We start from the raw sequence: 13,498 nt of genomic DNA, 5'->3' as shown, positions 1-13,498 counted from the left end.
CCAATAAAATGACAGAAAATATTTGTAAAGTATATATCTAATAAGAAATTCATATCCAGAATATGTAAAGAGCTCCTACAACTCAGTAACAACAACAAAAAGACTGAATTAAAAAGTGAGCAAAAGACTTGAATATATACTTTTTTCCAAAGAAGATATACAAATTACCATAACCACATAAAAAAATGTTCAACATCATTAGTCATTGGGAAAATGCAAATCAAAGTCCACAGTGAGATACTACCACTTCACACTCACTAGCATGGCTAGTATCAAACAAATAGAAAATTACAAGTGTTGGCAAGGATATGGAGAAAATGTTATCTTTGTGAACTGCTGGTGAGAATATAAAATGATGTAGTCACTGTGGAAAATTGTGGCAATCTTCAAAATGTTTAACATAGAATAACCATTTGACCCAGCAATTCAACCTCTAGGTATATACCCAAAGTAATTGAGCAGACACTCAGGTAGTTGTGTACCAATGTTCATAGCAGTATTATTCACAGTAGTCAAAAGGTAGAAACAACTCAAGTGTCCATTAACAAATGAAGAGATAAATAATATATATATACATATATATACACCACATTTTATATCTATCTGTCTGTCTATCTATCTACCATAGGATGTTATTCAGTCATAAATAGAAACAAAAGTCTAATACATAATACAACATGGATGAACCTTGAAACTATTATGCCAAGTAAAGTAAGTCAAATACAAAAGTACAAATACTTGTGTGATTCTACTTAAGTGGGGTATCTAAAATAGGAAAATTCACATAGGCAGAAAGTAAAATCTAGATTAACAGGAGCTGGGGACAAGAAGAATCAAAAGTTATTGCTTAATGGCATAGAGATTCTGTTTGGAATAATGAAAAATTTTGGAAATAGCATTGCACAACATTGAATGCCACTGAATTGTACAGCTAAAATAGTTAATATGGTAAATTTTCATTATGTACATTTTACCACAATAAAAAAGTCCTATTCCCATTAAAAAATGAGAGCAAAATAAAATGCAAACCATATAAATAAACAATTATTACAAAACTTTGTTTATGGTCCAGCTGGCTATTTCTTCTCTATGTGGTTGGGCTTGTTCATTCATCTGCAGTTAGCGGACATTAGCTGGGCAGCCCTGCTCCCAGGTGTTTGTCAGCTGTCACGTGGGGCAATCAGGAATCTGGGCCCCATGTCTTTCATCTAATCCCAGGTAACCACCACAAAAAGGGTAGCTCACATTTGCTTAGGGTAGTGGCTTGTCAGGATTCCAAGGTGGGAAGTAGAAGTCTGCAAGGCATCTGGGTATGTAGGTTCAGAGCTGATGCAGTCACTTCCACCACATTCTGTTAATCAATCAAGACCAGTGGGTAAATAGTTTGCATCTTTTGCTAAGAGGAGCTTCAAAGTCGCATTGAAAAATGGTGGGAACACAAATAAGAGTAGAGATTTCTGGACATTTCTTGCAGTCTATTAAGATATAAAAGCCCCACAATAAGGGCCTGAATAAATGAATAATGCAAATATTGAAATAATAAACTGATTGTAAAGAATATTTAATGAAATGAGAAAATAATTTAATAATTAATACTGTGTATTAAAATAAGTATATTAAAATATATAAATATTAATGTACAAAATATTAAACTCTATACACATATATATGTTGATGAATATATGTACATATTTATTTTCTATATTTTCTAAATGCTAAATTTATTCCTCTTGAAACTTAGGGAAAAGTCAGCTTTCTTAACATTTTTTGAAAATGTATTTGTGTTTCTTTTATCCATACATTCTTGAACTTACTTGAACTTTGGAAGCAAGTTTATAAGGATCAAAAATTTTAATGTGGCCTTTGTGTTATCTCTCATATGATTGACAATAAATATTAGTAATCCAGGATTAATTTAGATCCTACTATACTGGAACTGTTCAAAGGGCAATAACAATTATTTTTGGCATTCTACAATCCATCTTTATCTCAACCTTTATCTTTTAATCTAGATATTCTCTGCTGGAAGCAAAAAGCTTAAATAACTAGGACAACAAATCAGAACCAATGTACTTTCTTGAATTTGATGGCTAGTAAGAGAAGAAAAACATTACCTTCTACCTGAAGTTTATTTTTTATTGTTCACTTAGAGTTCACTTCCCAAATCATGCTTTACTTGATTCCTTCCATAAATATTCACGGAAAGAGTTTGCACACTCACTGTTTTTGAAGAATTGAGAATTCAGTGGAACGATATCTAAGTGAACAAACGTAACATTTATTGTCGTATCTGTTCATTTGCTATAATAGAAGGCTGTAGAGAGTGCCATATGAAACCCTCTGACTCTAACATATTTTTCATTTTGTGGAGGAGGGAGGTGTTGGAGGTAGTTTAAGAAAGTTGACTTTTAAGAGTACTTTTAAGAGTATTTATTCTTTCACCAAATATTTATAGTCCACCTATTTTGTGCTAGCTAAGTATGCCTAAACGGTATTAGACACTTCAAGTAGAGAGCAGTGGAAAAAAACAACAACAACAACAACAACAAAAACCTCCTCTTATTCTAGGCACATCCTATGAGGGAAAAAAACAGTAATGAAATAAATACATACCATTGCAAGGAGTAATAAGTGCTATGAAGAAAATAAGTGAGAGAAGAACTAAAAGAAGATCTGGAAAATGTGACAGGCAGAGGACAGAACCCGGGTTGATTCTGGGCATCCTTCTGCCCATCTTCCTTCTACCTCCAATGCTTTGAAGATGCAAGGTCTCCCTTCAGGAATCTCTCTTCAGGTGACTGGACTGAAATACTCATATTACTCCTTTTCTCTTGGAATCAAAGTTGCTTAAGACAACATGATCTTTCTCACACATGCTTGCTGACTCACCATCAGCCCAGGGTTGCAACTTAAAAATCTACGTAGACGAAGTAGATCACACCAATGAGTGAGTCAGGTCAAGTGTAAGGTCTTAGAGGGATTGTGAGGCCTAAAGTGTACTGAATACTGTTTTTGTTCAACAAATTCAAATATAATTTTTCAGAAATCACTAATTTAGGGGAGAGCAGGTTTTTATTCCTTCTGTAAGAAGAAGCCCTTCACTCTAAGTGACTTAGTGAGATGTGTGTCAAATTGTCAAGGGCAAGTGATATTTTAGATCAGCAAATACAAATTATGTTTGCTGGAGTCAGCTGAATCATTTTTCTGTTAATGCAGTTGAGAATTTAAGAGATTAATAGTGCATGGATGCTGAAAAATAATCTCCCTCCAAATAATTCTGCAGTAAACATTTGCTCTTGTTTCCTCATCTTCCTCTTGATGTTTCTTTGGGGAAACAATTTTTCACCATTTTGGCAGCCTGGATGGGGCTGCCCATTGACTTTACTCCCTTCCCCAAACACTGTTCCCAGGCAGGGAGTGGCCATAGATAGAATCCAAGTCTAAGCTAATGGTAGCACTCTTTATTTTAAGGCATTTTCTCCTTCTTCTTCTTTTTTTCACTGTGTGACAATATGTATAACATATTTATCACGTTAACTATAAGTGTTCAATTTAGTGATATTAAACACACTTACAGTGTTGTGTAACCATTGCCACTATCTATAATCAAAACATGTTTATCATCCCTAACATAAACCCTTTATTCATTAAACAATAACTCTGCATTTCTCACTGTCTCCAGATCCTGGTAACCTCTATTCTACTTTCTGTCTCTATGAAATGTGACTAAGTGCCTTATATAAATGGAATCATACACTATTCATCCTTTTGCATCTAGCTTATTTCACTTAGCACAGTGTCTTCATGGTTTATCCATGTTGTAACGCATATAAAATTATTGTATTTCTTTTTATGGCTGAATAATATTCCATAGTGTGTATATAGCACATTTCATTTACCTATTTATTTGTTGATAGACGCTTGGGTAGTTTCTACCTTTTGGCTATTGTGAATAATGCTGCTATGAATCCTGGTGGAAAAAGCTGCTAGAATTCTGATAGAAATTGTGTTAAATCTGTAGATTGCTTTGAATAATATTCACACCTTAACAATGTGAAGTCTTCCTATCTATGAATGTGGGGTGTCTTTCCATTCCTTAAGATCTTCCTTAATTCCTTAACGATGTTTTATAGCTTTCAGTGTACAAGATTTTTCACTTCTCTGTTTAGATTTATTCCTAAATAAATCTAATTATAAATAATCTTAAATTTTTAAAGATTCTAATGTAAGTAAAATTTAAAATTACTTTTTAAATTTTCTTTTTGGATTGTTCATTGGTGGTATACAGAAACACAATTATTTTTTATGTCCATCCTGTGCCCTGAAACTTTGTTTACTTCATTTATTAGCTCTAGTAGCATTCCTGTGAATTATAAATATGTGGGTATATAATACATGCATATACATGTATACATACATACACATACATATCATCTTATCTGTGAATAGAGATAGTTTTACTTTTTTCTTTCCAATTTTAATGCCTTTTTCTCTAAAACTTTTGAATTTTAATCTAGGAAACTGAAATTAACTGGAACTGAATTATCTCGGCAGCAATGTCCTCAAAGGATAGCCCCTACTGCCCAGGTTTATGAGTGACTGAAGGTCGTGTGCTTCCTTCCAAAGGCTAGGTTTTGTGCTATATTCAGTTATCATTTTTTAGGAGAATTTGTTCCTAGTGCTCCTAAATCAGGAACTCTAGATGATATACTACCTCATCCTTTTTCTTTTGAGCAAAGAGAACTCTTTTAAAACTAACATAATAAAGATAAAATAGGGTCTAAAATTGGACTTCATGACATTAGATTTAATTCTCTTTGTTAGTACTTCTTAGTTTCACACTACATAAGAATTCCTCTATTAAATGGTTTAAAATGCAAATTACGAAAATTTATCACTAGAGATTTTAATTATTACTTTTTAACAAACAGCCTAGGTGATTCTCGTGTATAAACCACAGACCACACTTTGAAAACCACTATATGTTTTGCAGGACTGGCCTTTATAATGTATTTGTCAAATAATGATCTAGTTAATGACTGAATACCTCTAGGATTTTGCTAAACTCTCTATACCGCAAGGTGAATCCATTACATTTGGGAACAACTCTTCTTAAAAAACTAAAAAAAAAATTTTAAAAAGGCTTTTATATTGGCTGGCAATATACTTGGTATGAAACTGAATAATTGAGCCAGAATTTTATGTGTGTAGAATGATAGAGAATTTTTCATTCTCCAAGAAATATCTAATGTAGATGACAGGTTGATGGGTGCAGCAAACCACCATGGCATGTGTATACCTATGTAACAAACCTGCGTGTTCTGCACATGTACCCCAGAACTTAAAGTATAATAATAATAATAAAACAAATGAGCCAAACAAGACATATGTCTTCACATAAATGTTTTCTTCTGAAATACATATTTCTTTTTGTTCTAAATAACTTAATTTCACATAAGCATGTGTATGTGTATTTCTAATAATCTCATCTCCATGGTAAAAAAAGGTGGTATCTTGGGTGTTGCTGAATAGAACCCCAAATCCCAAAATAGCACTCCTCTTTTTCCTAACAGAAGTTTACTTTCTTTCAGTCTTGACAACTTTTTTGTCTTGAAGAGTGAAATAAAGCACATCCCTCAGTGAGGTGCTAAGCTTTACCAGCTAATGACTTGGATACCGGTGACACCAGAAGCAGGGTGCTGAGAGAGAAAATGAAAGTGCTGTCACTGTGAGAATTGTGTCAGATTGTTTTACATTTCTTAATTCTCCCTTATTCCTGGTTTTCATTCCCCCATCTGTTTCTCCATAGTGATTGGTATTTAAACTCTAAAAAGAACATGTGCTGCTGGAATAAGATGTTTTATTTAACTAAAAGGATAGATGTCTGATAATTTGCATGTGAGATCTTCCAAGGTGATTAGCATTTTCAATATTAATCAGAACCTTACACTCATAGGATAAAATAATCATACCATGGTAGAATTATTGGTATTAGCTAGATTTAAAATGAGTTTCTTGGTGGGGGGAGTGGGGGTAAACCAGAGCTTTTCTGTTTATAGTCTAAAGTATCTCAAGTTCACTAATTTGGCTGTGCTAAAAAACAATCTTACAAGACAAAACAGTTTAGTGGAATGAACACAGGCTAAAGCCTAGCACACTTAACTTCAAACACTAATTGCACAGTCTAGGTACAAAATCTGATTCCACTGAATCTGTTTCTCTGTTTAATTCAATTTTATTTGGTTCAACATATGCTCACTGAGCACATGCACTTGATACTGAAGAGCACTAGAGATACAATAGTGTTTGAGAGATTCATTACTTTTACTCACCTTCAAGTGGAGCAGGAGAATAAACAGCAACAAAAATAACACACAAAGGTCAGTTATGATATATACACATATTGTACATTTAGGGTAACAATTCTGAGACTATACCACAGATTAAATAGGTAACAATGTTTAGTTTCTCTTCTTTCCTTTTACTCTGCTGAGCATGACAATGGCATGGCAATTTAATAACATTTTCTTTCAAGTCCTGACACATTTGTTCTGAGAAAGTATTGTTACCAAAGTCTGCAGGTACACACGTACATGTGTGTGTATTTTCTTTAGTCACATTTTCCTCATCTTTTAAACTGCATAGTTGAATTAACAAATTCTTCCTCTGGAAATGGATCCTTATTTTGAAACATAAAATTGGCTCATGACTAGAAAACAAAATAAAATGAAAAAATGAACATGTGCATAGACTTGTAGTCAAATAGGAGGTGGGAACTGGAAGTCTCCAGGTCTACCCACCTAGTTTCACTGACAGATAATCTCCATCAGAGAAGGCACCTGCCTTCCCAAGGTCAAGGAAAAGTAAGATGCTCAGCCATGCAAAGGACTCTGATCTTTTCATTCCTAGACCAGTGTCAATAATGTGAGTCAATGCCATGTTTTCAGAAATGCCATCTATACCCAGAGTGAACCTCTTGAATGGGGAGCATGATTTTACCTGCAAACGCAAAAGAGAAGAATAGCCTATCTTCAGCCTAATTGCCAGATGAGGCTGACTGACTCTGAACAGGCTGTTTGTCTGATAAGACTGTCACTGCTCTAGAGAGAGCACAGATTGAGGTGTTGTGCGATGAGAGGTACATGCAGATCTTTCAAAGCAAAGCTTAACTAAACAGAAGAACCTCAACCTCTCTGTATAATGTTAACTTGGATAAAATGCTAGCCAAAAGCAGGCTGATGCTGAAGAGGCAGCATTTTAGCACTTCTTCCCTATTTACCTGAGAACTTTCAATGCTCACTTTTCCAAACCAACAAACTCCCTTAATAGCCTCACATCTACTTAAGGTTTATATCTGGCAGAACAAAGTCCCAGAGTTCCCAGCTGTCAAAGTAGTTAAGTCTTGCCAAAGAACTGAACATCAAGATAAGTAAGACCATTAGAAATAAAATAATTGTCTGAAATCAGTTTACACATAGTCAGGCCTTTCTGTTTTACACAGTCACTAACTGGCAAGATCAATAAAGGTAAATTTGAGTAAATCTAGTAAATCTAGAGATTTTCTAGTTGTATTAAATATACACAAGTAGCATTTGGAGGAAAACAGGAAACAACAATAATACATTTTAAAAGCCAGGGAAAATAAAAAGAGACCAAATGTGAAATAGCACAGTGATTTGGAGCTCAAGCTCTTAAAACAAGCAATTGTAAGGAGAGTAGAGAATGCTTTTGCTGGCTCTGTGTTACCCACAAAGCTCCATGACCTTAGCAGAGACTATGAGGTGCCCTCCTGCAAACCTTGTCCATCACCACTTCATTGTGCATTTGAATACTTCCTCACTGACACACATTATGATGTGAACAACCAGGCTCCCTTTTCTCTCTAAACTTTATATGAGGTGAATTTACAATCATATACATAGTTTAAAAAGTAGTGCAATAGTCTCACCCTTATCCCCAGTTTGACTTTCCAAGATTTCAGTTACCCACAGTCAATCTCAGTCTGAAAATAACCAATTTCTAAGTATTAAATTGCAAGCTATTTTGAGTACTGTGATGAAATCCATCCTGTCTGGGTCATGAATCATTTCTTTGTCCAGTGTATCTACTCTGCATACACTATCCACCTATTAGTCATCTACATGGTCTGCTCCTGAAGTCCCGCCATCAACATTATCACGGGTCAGTGATCCAGGATCACCTGAAGCAAATGATCCGCCTTCTGGTATATCTTCAGAAGGTCAGTGGTAGCTGAATGCCTCATCCCAATGCCTATGTCATTTATCTCAGTTCATCTCATCATTGGCATTTTATCATCTCACAACATCACAAGAAGGGTGAGTATGGTACAATCAGAAATTTTTAGAGAGACCACACTCACATATGTTTTACTACAGTATACTGTTATAATCATTCTGTTTATTATTAGGTATTGTTGTTCATCTCTTACTATGTCTAATTTATAATTAAACTTTACCATAGGTATGTATGCTTAGAAAAAAACATAGTATATAGAGCTTTTGATATAATCCATAGTTTCAGGCATCTACAAGTGGTCTTAGAATGTGTTTCCCATGCATAAGTGTGTGTCTATTTATTGTATAGGGATCAGTAAACTATGCCTGAGAGCCAAATCCAGTCATGTACGTTCTTAGCTTTAGCACTGTAAGGGCAGTGTTGAGTAGCTATGGCAGAAGTCTTCTGGTACACAAAGCATAAGAAGTTTGTTATTTATTATATTTAGTGTAAAGTACTATATATATGTAAAGTGACTTCTACAGAAAATGTTTGCCAACCCTCAGACTTGCACAAAGAACACTTGCATACCTTCCAACAATTGTCAAGAGTTGTTAACATTTCATCATGGTTGCTATATCTCTATATATTTTTAAATATAAAGAGTTTATATTCAGACTTTTCTGATCCATATGAAAGTAAGTTGCTGATACCATGAACTTTTCCTTCTGAACACTTTGGATACCTCTGTTAGGAATAAAGACATTCTTCTATAAAGCTACAATGCCTTTAGTGCATAAATATATTAATAATTATTCATAATTTTGACTAGTAGCCCACAGTCATAACTTCTCAATTATCCTTAGACTCTTTCTGTATTTATTTAAAATTTAAAATCAATATCCACTCAAAGTTTTATGCATTATCTTTCATCATTATGTTTCTTCAAATTCTTTTATCTACAACAATCTGTCATCTCACTTTTTTTCTTTTCTCTCCCAATTAATATTGACTTCTGGAAGAGTCTAGGTCAATGGTTTTATAGAAAACTCCACATCTATATTAATTTATATTTATTAAATTCTTTATGCTGTAATTAGCCATTCTTTCCCATCTTCTACTTTTTCTAGAAACTGAGCATTGGTTCTAAAGGCTTGCTTATATCCAAGTTAATCATGTTTGGCAAGGTAATTTTAAAATGTAAAAGGAGAAAAAGACAAGTTTTCCAACTATTGATAAGGCAAATTTTGATCATTTGGTTAAGGTGATGGTCATCCTGATGTTTGTATGGGAAGATACATGTTTCCTTTTGCTATTATCTACAAGATTTTCTGGGGTGGCAAAGGAGTAGGGGTCTTTTGGCATCATGGAGTATCTGTTTTCCCTAAAACTTTTTATTTAATGTTTTTTTATTTCTGTGATATTGCATTCTCTCATACTTTTTTCTATGCCTCTGTACCATTTGGCTCTTCCTTTATGATAAACTAGTAAATGTAAATGAAGTAACTTCCTGAGTTCTGTGAGCTGTTCTAGTAAATTATCAAAACCAAGGAGAGAATTGTGGGAACCCTAGATTTATATATAGCTAGTCGGTCAGAAGTAGGAAAGTCCCCAGGACTCGCTCTTGGCATCTGAAATAGGGGCAGTCTTGAGATACAGAGGCTTTCACCTATGGGGCATGATGCTAATTCCAGATAGTTAGTGTCAGAACTGTATTGATTATTGGATACCCAGTTGATGTTGAGAGAGTTAGTGGTTGTTGGTGTGGAGAAAACCCACACATTTGATATCACAAGTTTGTGAATAGAAACAGGTCAATATTTCCATTGATGATCATTGCTTAAATCAATTAAAAATGACTGTTGTTTTTCTAATTCTGTTATGTCTTCTACGTATGTAAGCTGACATTCTTCTGTATAGGACAGTTCTTCTTTTTACACTTTTGTTTTTCTCTCCCTTACTCCCCGTCTCTCGTATCATTATACATTTATAAATTTTAAAAAGATAAATGCACTACACTAAGTTATAATCATTCGTTTTCATGCTTAAATTTCCAAAAATTAGCCAGTGAGAACCCCTTCCCTCTGCTCCTGTGTGCGCTGGATGTAGCCGATCAGTCTTTGAGATTTTTCTTGATTTCTGGCAAAAAATTTCTAATTTACCTTGTACTTTCCCACCTCAAGCCTAGAATCAGCCATTCCCATAAGGACCTCTGGCTTTTTTGTTGTTGTTGTTGGGTAATGGTATTGAGAAACCAAGATTTAGGCAATGCAATGTTTGTTTCTTTTTTTTTGGTGGGGAGTTGCCATTTTTTCTAGACTTTTTCAATGTACACATGCACGTATAGATACTTACATAAAATTATCAGTTTGTAGGTGCCAGGACTCTTCTTATTGCAAATAAAAGGTAACTAACCCAAGAAACTTACGGCATAATAGAAGTCAGAGGTATTGACTAGCCCTGTAAAAGAGTAAGTATGGCTTTAAGCATAGCTAGATCCAGGACCTCAAATGATCCTCTAGGTCTTACTGGATTTCTCAGTTCTAACTTTTCTCTGTGTTTGGTAAATTCTCAGGCGCTGCCACTCATACCCTCACCAACCGATGCCAAAGTTCTAAAGCAGTAGTTTCACTGTACCATAAACTGGAAAATAAAACCCCTGGAGAACTCTTAAGTTCTGTCTCCATTAATGGGATGAGGATTCAGCAAAGGCTGTGAGGGTTTTCCTTAGATCTTATTTGTCCCCCATAATTGATAAAACTTGGTGAAACAAGGACTGCGGTTTTAATGTTCTCCAACATCACTTCGTTTTACTACTATGGTCTTATTTAATGTTTTCTTTCACATTAATTGCCTTGTAGTAGTTCTCCATCTCTTACGCTCTAGCCAAGTTTCCCTTACCTACAAACCTTTGAGAGCAGGTCTCTTAAAGGCTATCAGGCACAGCACTAGTTTTTTTTTGTTTTTTGTTTTTTGTTTTTTGTTTTTTTTTTAGATGGAGTTTTGCTCTTCTCACCCAGGCTGGAGTGCAGTGGCATAATCTTGACTCACTGCAACCTCTGCCTCCTGGGTTCAAGTGATTCTCCTGCCTCAGCCTCCCAAGAAGCTGGGATTTCAGGCACCCACCACCACACCCAGCTAATTTTTGTATTTTTGTGGAGATGGAGTTTCACTATATTGGCCAGGATGGTCTCGAACTCCTGATCTCAGGTGATCCACCTGCCTCAGCCTCCCAAAGTGCTGGGATTACAGGCATGAGCCACCACACCTGGCCACAGCACTAGTTTTATTGACATCTCTTTTAGAAGAACTTTCATCTGCTTCTGGCTTAATTACTGTGTCCCTGAAGATCTGCCAGCATTCTTCCATTTACAGCCTACTCAGTGATGCTCGGCTGATTTCTTAACTTTCCCAGATCTCATGTCATAAAGCACTTTCTCATCCAAAGCTATAGAGTATGACTCTCTCAGAAAACTATTTCCCCAGATAAACTTAAATATTAACTTTAAAAATCACCTTTGGGATCATTAAGTCTGTTCACCAATGCACATCATTTTACCTTCCGAAAATGGAAATCCAGGGAGGGAATAGCCAGGCCTAAGATCAAACCAGAAATTACTAGAAACCAGGGCCCCTAACTTGGGACTCCTATGTCCTAGCCAGTTTATATTCAAGAAATGCTATCAAGCAAGCTAGTAATCCAAGGGTCTGTGATAGGCATTCTTTTGAGAGGACAGTCCATGGGAAAGCAGTAGAAAAGGGCCCAGGATGTGAAGAGAGTTCTGAGGTTGGGGCTGGGCTTTATGACTCTGACTATGGGACTTGACTTATTGTCTGTGGGAAGTAATTAATAATATCTGACTCATCTGAGACTATTTCCATATGAGGAGCCCTTGTTACTAGAGAGATGACATAATTTTCTCTGTCACCATCATCAGCTCCATCATAAATACTATAAAGAGAATCCCTTCTCTGAAACCAGAGTCCTGGATTAAATCCCATCTCTTTCACTTCTTTATCTCTTTGTATCTCAGTTTCTTTACTTACAAAACAAGTATTTCTGTTTTATGAATAGCCAAGTATAGTGGTGAAAAATGCAGTCTTAGTCTTTCTGTGTCTCATTTTTCTTATCTCTAAAATGGGGATAGTAACGATAGCTCATTCATAGGGGAGGATTAACTGATATAATACGTGTAAAATGCCTGGAACAACATATGGTGCATAGTTAGTAATGAGTAAACATTTACTATTACTGTTTTTCTTATTGTCATTATTGCTTAGGTATAGGTTGAACAGACTGTGATGTGTTGTGATTAGCTGCTCCTAGGATATGGGATCCCCCAGGGCAGAGATTGTTTGTCACCCCTAGAGCTTGACATAAAAACTAGCATGCAAAATACCAATGGACAGATATCAGTCATTATTGTTATTGTAGGGTTACTATGAGAATTAAATGACATTGCACATGGACACACCCAGCATGGGGCCCAGCACATAATAAACATTCCATCAGCACTATCATTGTCATCTTCCTCATGCTCCTGAAAGTAGTCAGCTCTTCTGTGGCTACCTCAACTCCCTGGCAGAGGTCAAGGTGGAAGCATGCAGCCCTGTTAAGATGTCTACTCCAGAGGGTACCATCCACTCAAGCAGGGGAAGAAGTTGGCCTTTATTGAAGAGTGTCTAAACTCTTCTTTGCTTTTTTTTTCTTTTTTTGTTTCTGTTTTGAGATAGAGTGTCATTCTGTCACCCAGGCTAGAGTGCAGTGGTGCTATCTTGACTCACTGCAACCTCCACCTCCCAAGTTCAAGTGATTCTCCTGCTTCAGCCTCCCAAATAGCTGGGACTACAGGCACGCACCACCACACCTGGCTAATTTTTGTATTTTTAGTAGATATTGTTTCACCATGTTGGCCATACTGGTCTAGAACTCCTGACCTTAGATGATGCACCCACCTCAGCCTCCCACAGTTCTGGGATTACAGGCATGAGCCACTGTGCTTGGCGTGTCTAAGCCCTTCTAATATGGTGGTGTTGAAGAAAAAATATTGGCAAAGGAATTGAGGGTTAAAATCCTCTTTCTGCCATACTGAAGTCACCGAGTAAGCCAGAACAAGTCACTTCCACCCAACTCTGCCTTGCTTTCCCAATTCTTCTGGTATGTCAGTTTTCTATGGTAGTGGCAGGTTTATGGAATGAGGAGACAAAGACAGTACTGAAGCCCTCAGTCCAGGAACTAACAACAACAAACTCCTGATTTGCA

Source organism: Aotus nancymaae, unplaced genomic scaffold (assembly GCF_030222135.1).
Source record: "Aotus nancymaae isolate 86718 unplaced genomic scaffold, 86718_ANA_hifiasm-v0.15.2.pri h1tg000036l, whole genome shotgun sequence".
Taxonomy (NCBI): Eukaryota; Metazoa; Chordata; class Mammalia; order Primates; family Aotidae; genus Aotus; species Aotus nancymaae.
Note: the sequence above shows the minus strand (reverse complement) of the source record.